This window comes from Oncorhynchus clarkii, chromosome 7 (assembly GCF_045791955.1).
Source record: "Oncorhynchus clarkii lewisi isolate Uvic-CL-2024 chromosome 7, UVic_Ocla_1.0, whole genome shotgun sequence".
NCBI classification, from domain to species: domain Eukaryota; kingdom Metazoa; phylum Chordata; class Actinopteri; order Salmoniformes; family Salmonidae; genus Oncorhynchus; species Oncorhynchus clarkii.
This window is the reverse complement of record NC_092153.1, coordinates 47,085,115-47,093,755: the sequence shown is the minus strand read 5'-3', so window position 1 is coordinate 47,093,755 and position 8,641 is coordinate 47,085,115.

Sequence of the window (8,641 nt, the reverse complement as noted above, 5' to 3'; positions counted from 1 at the left end):
TGCAATGATGGCTCAGTAAAATAATCCGATCAAAACAGCCCCCGAAGTCTCCGGGTGAAAGGAGTTGTCCATGGTGCTGTCATTCAAGGTCCTTTATTTACCCTGTTCGTAATGAGCACAGGATGGTTGCATTTTGGCTTCTGCTTAGATGGATGAAGCCAGCGGGGAACACATGCGGCATACAGACACCACCGACCACAGACATACCATAGATCATACCTGCAGTAGTGTAGTGCTCTTTTTGTGGGTGAGGAATGGAAAAAAATGTAAATTATGTCATAATTTACTCAATCAAAGTTTGTACTGGCAGATGTAGCCTATTGAATAGCCTATCATTACTGGACTCTCAAACCCCTGGAGTGCTACCATCCTGTAAGGTTTCACTCTAACCCCAGTTGTAACTAACCCGATTCATCTTATAAACCAGCTAATTATTAGAATCAGGTGTGCTAGATTAGGGTTGGAATGAAAAACTACAGGATGGTAGCTCCAATTGCAACTACAGGATGCTTCCTCCAATTGCAACGTCTGCCTATGCCCACACATATTGTCTCAAGAAAATGTTATATTTTTAATAACCTCAAACACCAAGTTAGGAATACCTCATTTCAAAACAGGCCATTATCACGTCAATCGTGGAGGATAATTATTCCTGTTTTACTGGTGAAACTGCATGTGCCTGCCAATCATTTGATTGATCTCAATCAATTTAATGGAAATAGACTATGCATTTTTATCTTCTTGAATGACTGTTTGTGAAAGAATCTGAGCAGATGATGTTAACAAACAATTAGCCTTTCTTGTATTTTGTTTCAATCAAAGCATACAGTTGAAGTTGGAAGTTTACATACACTTAGGTTGGAGTCATTAAAACTTGTTTTTCAACCACTTCACAAACTTCTTGTTAACAAACAATAGTTTTGGCAAGTTGGTTAGGACATCTACTTTCTGCATGACACAAGTAATGTTTCCAACAATTGTTAACAAACAGATTATTTCACTTATAATTCACTGTGTCACAATTCCAGTTGGGTCAGAAGTTTACATACACTAAGTTGACTGTGCCTTTAAACAGCTTGGAAAATTCCAGAAAAATGATGTCATGGCTTTAGAAGCTTCTGATAGGCTAATTGACATAATTTGAGTAAATTGGAGGTATACCTGTGGATATATTTAAAGGCCTACCTTCAAACGCAGTGCCTCTTTGCTTGACATCATGGGAAAATCAAAAGAAATCAACCAAGACTTCAGAAAAAAAATAGTAAACCTCCACGTCTGGTTCATCCTTGGGAGCAATTTCCGATTGCCTGAAGATTCCACGTTCATCTGTACAAACAATAGTACGCAAGTATAAACACCACACAGCCGTCATACCGGTCAGGAAGGAGACGCGTTCTATCTCTTAGAGATTAACGTACTTTGGTGCGAAAAGTGCAAATCAATCCCAGAACAACAGCAAAGGACCTTGTGAAGATGCTGGAGGAAACAGGTACAAAAGTATCTATATCTATAGTAAAACGAGTCATATATCGACATAACCTTAAAGGCCGCTCAGCAAGGAAGAAGCCACTGCTCCAAAACTGCCATAAAAAAGCCAGACTACGGTTTGCAACTGCACATGGGGACAAAGATTGTACTTTTTGGAGAAATGTCCTCTGGTCTGATGAAACAAAGATATAACGATGGTCATTATGGAAAAACAGTTCTGTTTGGAGGGAAAAGGGGGAGGCTTGCAAGCCGAAGAACACATCCCAAATGTGAAGCACGGGGGTGGCAGCATCATGTTGTGGGGGTGCTTTGTTGCAGGAGGGACTGGTGCTCTTCACAAAATAGATGGCATTATGAGGGAGGAATATTATGTGGATATATTGAAGCAACATCTCACGACATCAGTCAGGAAGTTAAAGTTTGGTCTCAAATGGGTCTTCCAAATGGACAATGACCCCAAGCATACTTCCAAAGTTGTGGCAAACGGCTTAAGGACAACAAAGTCAAGGTATTGGAGTGGCCATTCAAAATCCCTGACCTCAATCCTATAGAAAATGTGTTTGGGCAGAACTGAAAAAGCGTGTGTGAGCAAGGAGGCCTAGAAACCTGACTCAGTTACACCAGCTCTGTCAGGAGGAATGGGCCAAAATTGACCCAACTTATTGTGGAAGGCTACCCGAAACGTTTGACCCAAGGTAAACATTTTGAAAGCAATGCTACCAAATACTAATTGAGTGTATGTAAACTTCTGACCCACTGGGAATGTGAGGAAAGAAATAAAATCTGAAATAAATAATTCTCTCTACTATTATTCTGACATTTCACATTTTTTAAATAAAGTGGTGATCCTAACTGACCTAAGACAGGGAATTGTTACTAGGATTAAATGTCAGGAATTGTGAAAAACTGAGTCTGAACGTATTTGGCTGAGGTGTATGTAGACTTCCGACTTCAACGGTACATCCTGCCTCGTGGCTCTGAGTTTTGGTGCATGAGAATTTTTGTTTTACTATTCAGCTTCAGCTAATCATCCTAAAATGTCATTAGAAACAAGGTGGTCTTTTTGGTGTAACACTAACAGTATAGGCCTACTATGCTATTATGTTATGTAAAATAATAATTCATCATTACGTTCATTACTCTTGCGAGGCATTGATTCAGCTTTGATCTAACTTTACTAAAGGAGCACAATTGTGAGAAGTGAACTTCTTCTATTCCTAATAATAATAATAATAAGTGATGAGCAGGACTATTAGACATAGGCAACAGATATTGATGAGTGTTGTTTTAAACTGTTGGAGCGCCCTTCACGGTTCTACAAGGACGGCGCTAAATAAACGTTGATTTGTTTAGCTTGAACTTATGGTTACCCTATTACAGACTAAAAGAATACAGAGAGTTGAACGGTCAGTTCATAATATGTCTTTGCATAGATTTAATCATCAAATCGATTGACAGAGTAGTTAATCATTACTGTGTAAAATTGCAGGAAATTCATTTTTAAACAGCGATAAAATCATTTCCTGAATATTTGAACTGACTGGATGTTTTCTGTGGAATTATGCCGTGCCCAATTAGTGAAACACACCGCACAATGCACCCATTGATGATAGAAAACTAAGCAAACAGTAAACTACCTGGCCTCAGAGGGCTGTTTCATGCCCACTATATTATTATATTATATTTATACTTTGATATACAATAAAAACATCTTAAGTATGAAACAATGGCATCATGTACAGTGCCTTCAGAAAGTATTTAAACCCCTTGACTTTTTCCACATTTGTTACATTAGTCTTATTTTTCAATTTTCGCCTAAAATGACACACCCAAATCTAACTGCCTGTATCTCAGGCCCTGAACCAATGATATGCATATTCTTGGTACCATTTGAAAGGGAACACTTTGAAGTATGTGGAAATGTTAAAGGAATGTAGGAGAATATAACACAATAGATCTGGTAAAAGATAATACAAAGAAAAAAACAACCGTTCTTTTGTATTTTTTTGTACCATAATCTTTGAAATGCAAGAGAAAGGCCATAATATATTATCCCTGCACAGGTGCAATTTGGATTTTGGCCACTAGATGGCAGCAGTGTATGTGCAAAGTTTTAGACTGATCCAATGAACCATTGAATTTCTGTTTAAAATGTTGTATCAAGACTGCCCAAATGTGCCAAATTTGTTAAGAACTTTTCATTTTCAAAATTGTGCACTCTCCTCAAACAGTAGCATGGTATTATTTCACTGTAATAGATACTGTACATTGGACAGTGCAGTTAGATTAACAATAATTTAAGCTTTCTGCCAATATCAGATATGTCTATGTCCTGGGAAATGTTCTTGTTACTTACAACCTCATGCTAATCGCATTAGCCTACGTTAGCTCAACCGTCCCGTGGAAGGGACAACGATCCCAAAGAAGTCAATTAAATAAACAACATTTCTTAATATACACACAACACCCCTTTATGAACAAGCGAAAAGGGAAGCCACTCCTCAGTAAAAGGCACATGAAAAAGATTCTCTGGTCTGATAAAACCAAGATTGAACTCTTTGGCCTGAATGCCAAGCACCACGTCTGGGGGAAACCTGGCACCATCCCTAAAGTGAAGCATGGTGGTGGCAGCATCATACTGTGGGGATGTTTTTCAGCGGCAGGGACTGGGAGACGAGTCAGGATTGAGGCAAAGATTAACGGAGCAAAGTAAAGAGAGATCCTCGATGAAAACCTGCTCCAGAACGCTCAGGACCTCGGACTGGGGTGAAGGTTCACCTTCCAACAGGACAACGACCCTATGCACACAGCCTAGACAATGCAGGAGTGGCTTTGGGACAAGTCTCTGAATTTCCTTGAGTGGCCCAGCCAGGGGCCGGACTTGAACCCGATCAAATATCTCTGGAGAGACCTGAAAATAGCTGTGCAGCTACGCTACCCATCCAACCTGACAGTGCTTGAGAGGATCTGCAGAGAAGAATGAGGGAAACTCCCCAAATACAGGTGTGCCAAGCTTGTAGCGTCATACCCAAGAAGACTCGAGGCTGTAATCGCTGCCAAAGGTGCTTCAACAAAGTGCTGAGTAAATGGTCTGAATACTTATGTAAATGTTATATTTAAGTTTTTTTATTTGGAATAAATTAGCATAAAGGTCTAAAAACCTGTTTTTGCTTTGTCATTTTGGGGAATTTAATACATTTTAGAATAAGCTGTAATGTAACAAAATGTGAAAAATGTCAAGGGGTCTGAATACTTTACAAAAGCACTGTATTTGTGATGTAAACACTGTTGCCATTCTCCATAGTTACGATGTTGTTTTGTTCTGGGGCTGTGTCCAGAGGCATCATGAAATCACATAATAAGATATGTTTCTTATTTCCTTAAACAGCACTTACTATACTATCTGTCACTTATTGGTTGTTTACTGTACTGTACTCAATCAATGTAATAAATATGAGGCCTTAATCCAACTGAACTTTTATTTTTGGATGTGGAATTATTTGTATTTACTAATATAACAGTTTGTAAACACATATACTAAGACCTGACTTATTCAGCAGTCGTCATTGTAGCACATCACAAGTGCTTATGTAGGCCTATTGTACTTAGGCCTAAAAGGCGGACATTTTCACATTGGCATTCTGCTGGAAGTGTTTTGACACTGCAGCCATTAACCCGAGGTTGCATTTGCGTAACATACCCTATGAGTAGGCTAATCTATTTTCACACATAATAGATTATGAGTAAAATGTTATTTGAACATACAGAGGAGGTGGGTTTATCATGATACATTATGGCAAAAGTTTAACTCCAAGGCTAAGTAGGGTGGAAAAAGACGTCATGCATCATTTCACATTATTAGCCATATTAACTAACTAATGTCCCAATGTATCATTTTAACCAGTGCCCAGACTAAGGCCTTGAGGCCCATGTTCCTCCAAGCATGTATAAGTATGTACTTTTTAACACCTGAATAGAAAGGTCAAGTCTTGGCAAGAGGGAAAGGTTAGACAAAGGGCATTTTCAGATAGTATAGTATGCAATTTGGTCTGGTTGTGTTTTGTTGCTCTGACTGGTGACAGAGGTTGAACGCAAAACACAGGGCACATTCAACAGTTAATTAGTACTAAATGTGGGTACATGATCATGCATGTAGATGTTCACAGGAGGTTATGTGAAGTATGCAACAGGTCGATATAATTTCGTCAAAAGTTCTGAAGTTCCTACAGCTCATTTTACAGTGCCTACTTCATACTGATTGGAACAGGTATGACTGCCGATTCCCAGCACCCAAAGAGCACAGCACACCAACAAGACATGTTCATTGTCCATTGTCCACAATCAACATCAAGCAGAATAAATGTACTGAGAATGCTGGCGGGGAAAAGGATCGAACAAAGCAAACATTGTAATGCCACACCTTTTTCCATTCTGGAGAAAACACACCATTGTTTACAGTAGACCACAACTCTTGTGCAATATTATTAAAAAGGCTCCTGTGCAATGAAAAAGGCTTGTACCAGGTCTAAAGCCATTCATTGAATTTGAATTATTATTGAATTTAAGCATGTTTGAGTTCTCTATAGACTTTTTGGGGGGCGGCAGGTGGTTAGAGCGTTGGGCCAGTAACCGAAGGTTGCTACATCTAATCCCCGAGCTGACAAGGTCTGTTGTACAGCTCCTGAACAAGGCAGTTAACTCACTGTCTCCGGTAGGCAGTCATTGTAAATAAAAAATTGTTCTTAACTGGCTTGCCTGGTAAAATAAAAAAAATGTAACTAATAGGGACAAGGCCTGACACAACACAATCTTAGGGTCTATCTGAAACTTACATCACATTATTTCTGTTTGATAAGCACTCCTCAGAGTCACCAGTGCAAATACTATGGTTACGTTTTGAGGGGCTGTTTCACAGATGTCACCAATGGTTAAATTGAAGAGACCAATGACAAGACAACATTTCAGGTAATCTGCAAGCAGAGACATACAGTGGGGAGAACAAGTATTTGATAGACTGCCGATTTTGCAGGTTTTCCTACTTACAAAGCATGTAGAGGTCTGTCATTTTTTTAATCATAGGTACACTTCAACTGTGAGAGACGGAATCTAAAACAAAAATCCAGAAAATCACATTATATGATTTTTAAGTCATTAATTTGCATTTTATTGCATGACATAAGTATTTGATACATTAGAAAAGCAGAACTTAATATTTGGTACAGAAACCTTTGTTTGCAATTACAGAGATCATACGTTTCCTGTAGTTCTTGACCAGGTTTGCACACACTGCAGCAGGGATTTTGGCCCACTCTTCCATACAGACCTTCTCCAGATCCTTCAGGTTTCGGGGCTGTCGCTGGGCAATACAAACTTTCAGCTCCCTCCAAAGATGTTCTATTGAGTTCAGGTCTGGAGACTGGCTAGGCCACTCCAGGACCTTGAAGTGCTTCTTACGGAGCCACTCCTTAGTTGCACTGGCTGTGCGTTTCGGGTCGTTATCATGCTGGAAGACCCAGCCACGACCTATCTTCAATGCTCTTACTGAGGGAAGGAGGTTGTTGGCCAAGATCTCGCGATACATGGCCCCATCCATCCTCCCCTCAATACGGTGCAGTCGTCCTGTCCCCTTTGCAGAAAAGCATCCCCAAAGAATGATGTTTCCACCTCCATGCTTCATGGTTAGGATGGTGTCTTGGGGTTGTACTCATCCTTCTTCTTCCTCCAAACACGGCGAGTGGAGTTTAGACCAAAAAGCTCTTTTTTTGACTCATCAGACCACATGACCTTCTCCCATTCCTCCTCTGGATCAGATCATCCAGATGGTCATTGGCAAACTTCAGATGGGCCTGGACATGCGCTGGCTTGAGCAGGGGGACATTGCGTGCACTGCAGGATTTTAATCCATGACAGCGTAGTGTGTTACTAATGGTTTCCTTTGAGACTGTGGTCCCAGCTCTCTTCAGGTCATTGACCAGGTCCAGCCGTGTACTTCTGGGCTGATCCCTCACCTTCCTCATGATCATTGTTGCCCCACAAGGTGAGATCTTGCATGGAGCCCCAGACCGAGTTATTGACCGTCATCTTGAACTTCTTCCATTTTCGAATAATTGCGCCAACAGTTGTTGCCTTCTCACCAAGCTGCTTGCCTATTGTCCTGTAGCCCATCCCAGCCTTGTGCAGGTCTACAATTTTATCCATGATGTCCTTACACAGCTCTCTGATCTTGGCCATTGTGGAGAGGTTGGAGTCTGTTTGATTGAGTGTGTGGACAGGTGTCTTTTATACAGGTAACGAGTTCAAACAGATGCAGTTAATACAGGTAATGAGTGGAGAACAGGAGGGCTTCTTAAAGAAAAACTAACAGGTCTGTGAGAGCCGGAAATCTTACCGGTTGGTAGGTGATCAAATAGTTACGTCATGTAATAAAATGCTAATTTAATTACTTAAAAATCATACAATGTGATTTTCTGGACTTTTGTTTTAGATTCCGTCTCTCACAGTTGAAGTGTACCTATGATAAAAATTACAGACCTCTACATGCTTTGTAAGTAGGAAAACCTGCAAAATTGGCAGTGTATCAAATACTTAGGGAGCATCGCTGCACAGCTATTTTCAGGTCTCTCCAGATATGTTCGATCTGGTTCAAGTCCAAGCTCTGGCTGGGGCACTCAAGGACATTGAGTCTTGTCCCGAAGACACTGCTCCATTGTCTTGGCTGTGTGCATTGGATCGTTGTCCTGCTGAAAGGTGAACCTTGGCCCCAGTCTAAGGTCCTGAGTGCTCTGGAGCAGATTTTAATGAAGGATCTATCTGTACTTTGCTCCATTAATCTTTTCCTCGATCCTGACTAGTCTCCCAGTCCCTGCCGCTGAAAAACATCCCTACAGCATGATGCTGGCACCGCCATGCTTTACCGTAAAGATGTTGCCAGGTTTCCTCTAAATGTGACACAATTCAGGCCAAAGAGTTCGATCTTGGATTCATCAGACCAGAGAATCTTGTTTCTCATGGTCAGAGTCATTTAGGTGCCTTTTGTCAAACTCCAATCAGGCTGTCATGTGCCTATTACTGAGGAGTGGCATCCGTCTGGCCACTCTACCATAAAGGCCTGATTGGTAGAGCGCTGCAGAGATGGTTGTCTTTCTGGAACCTT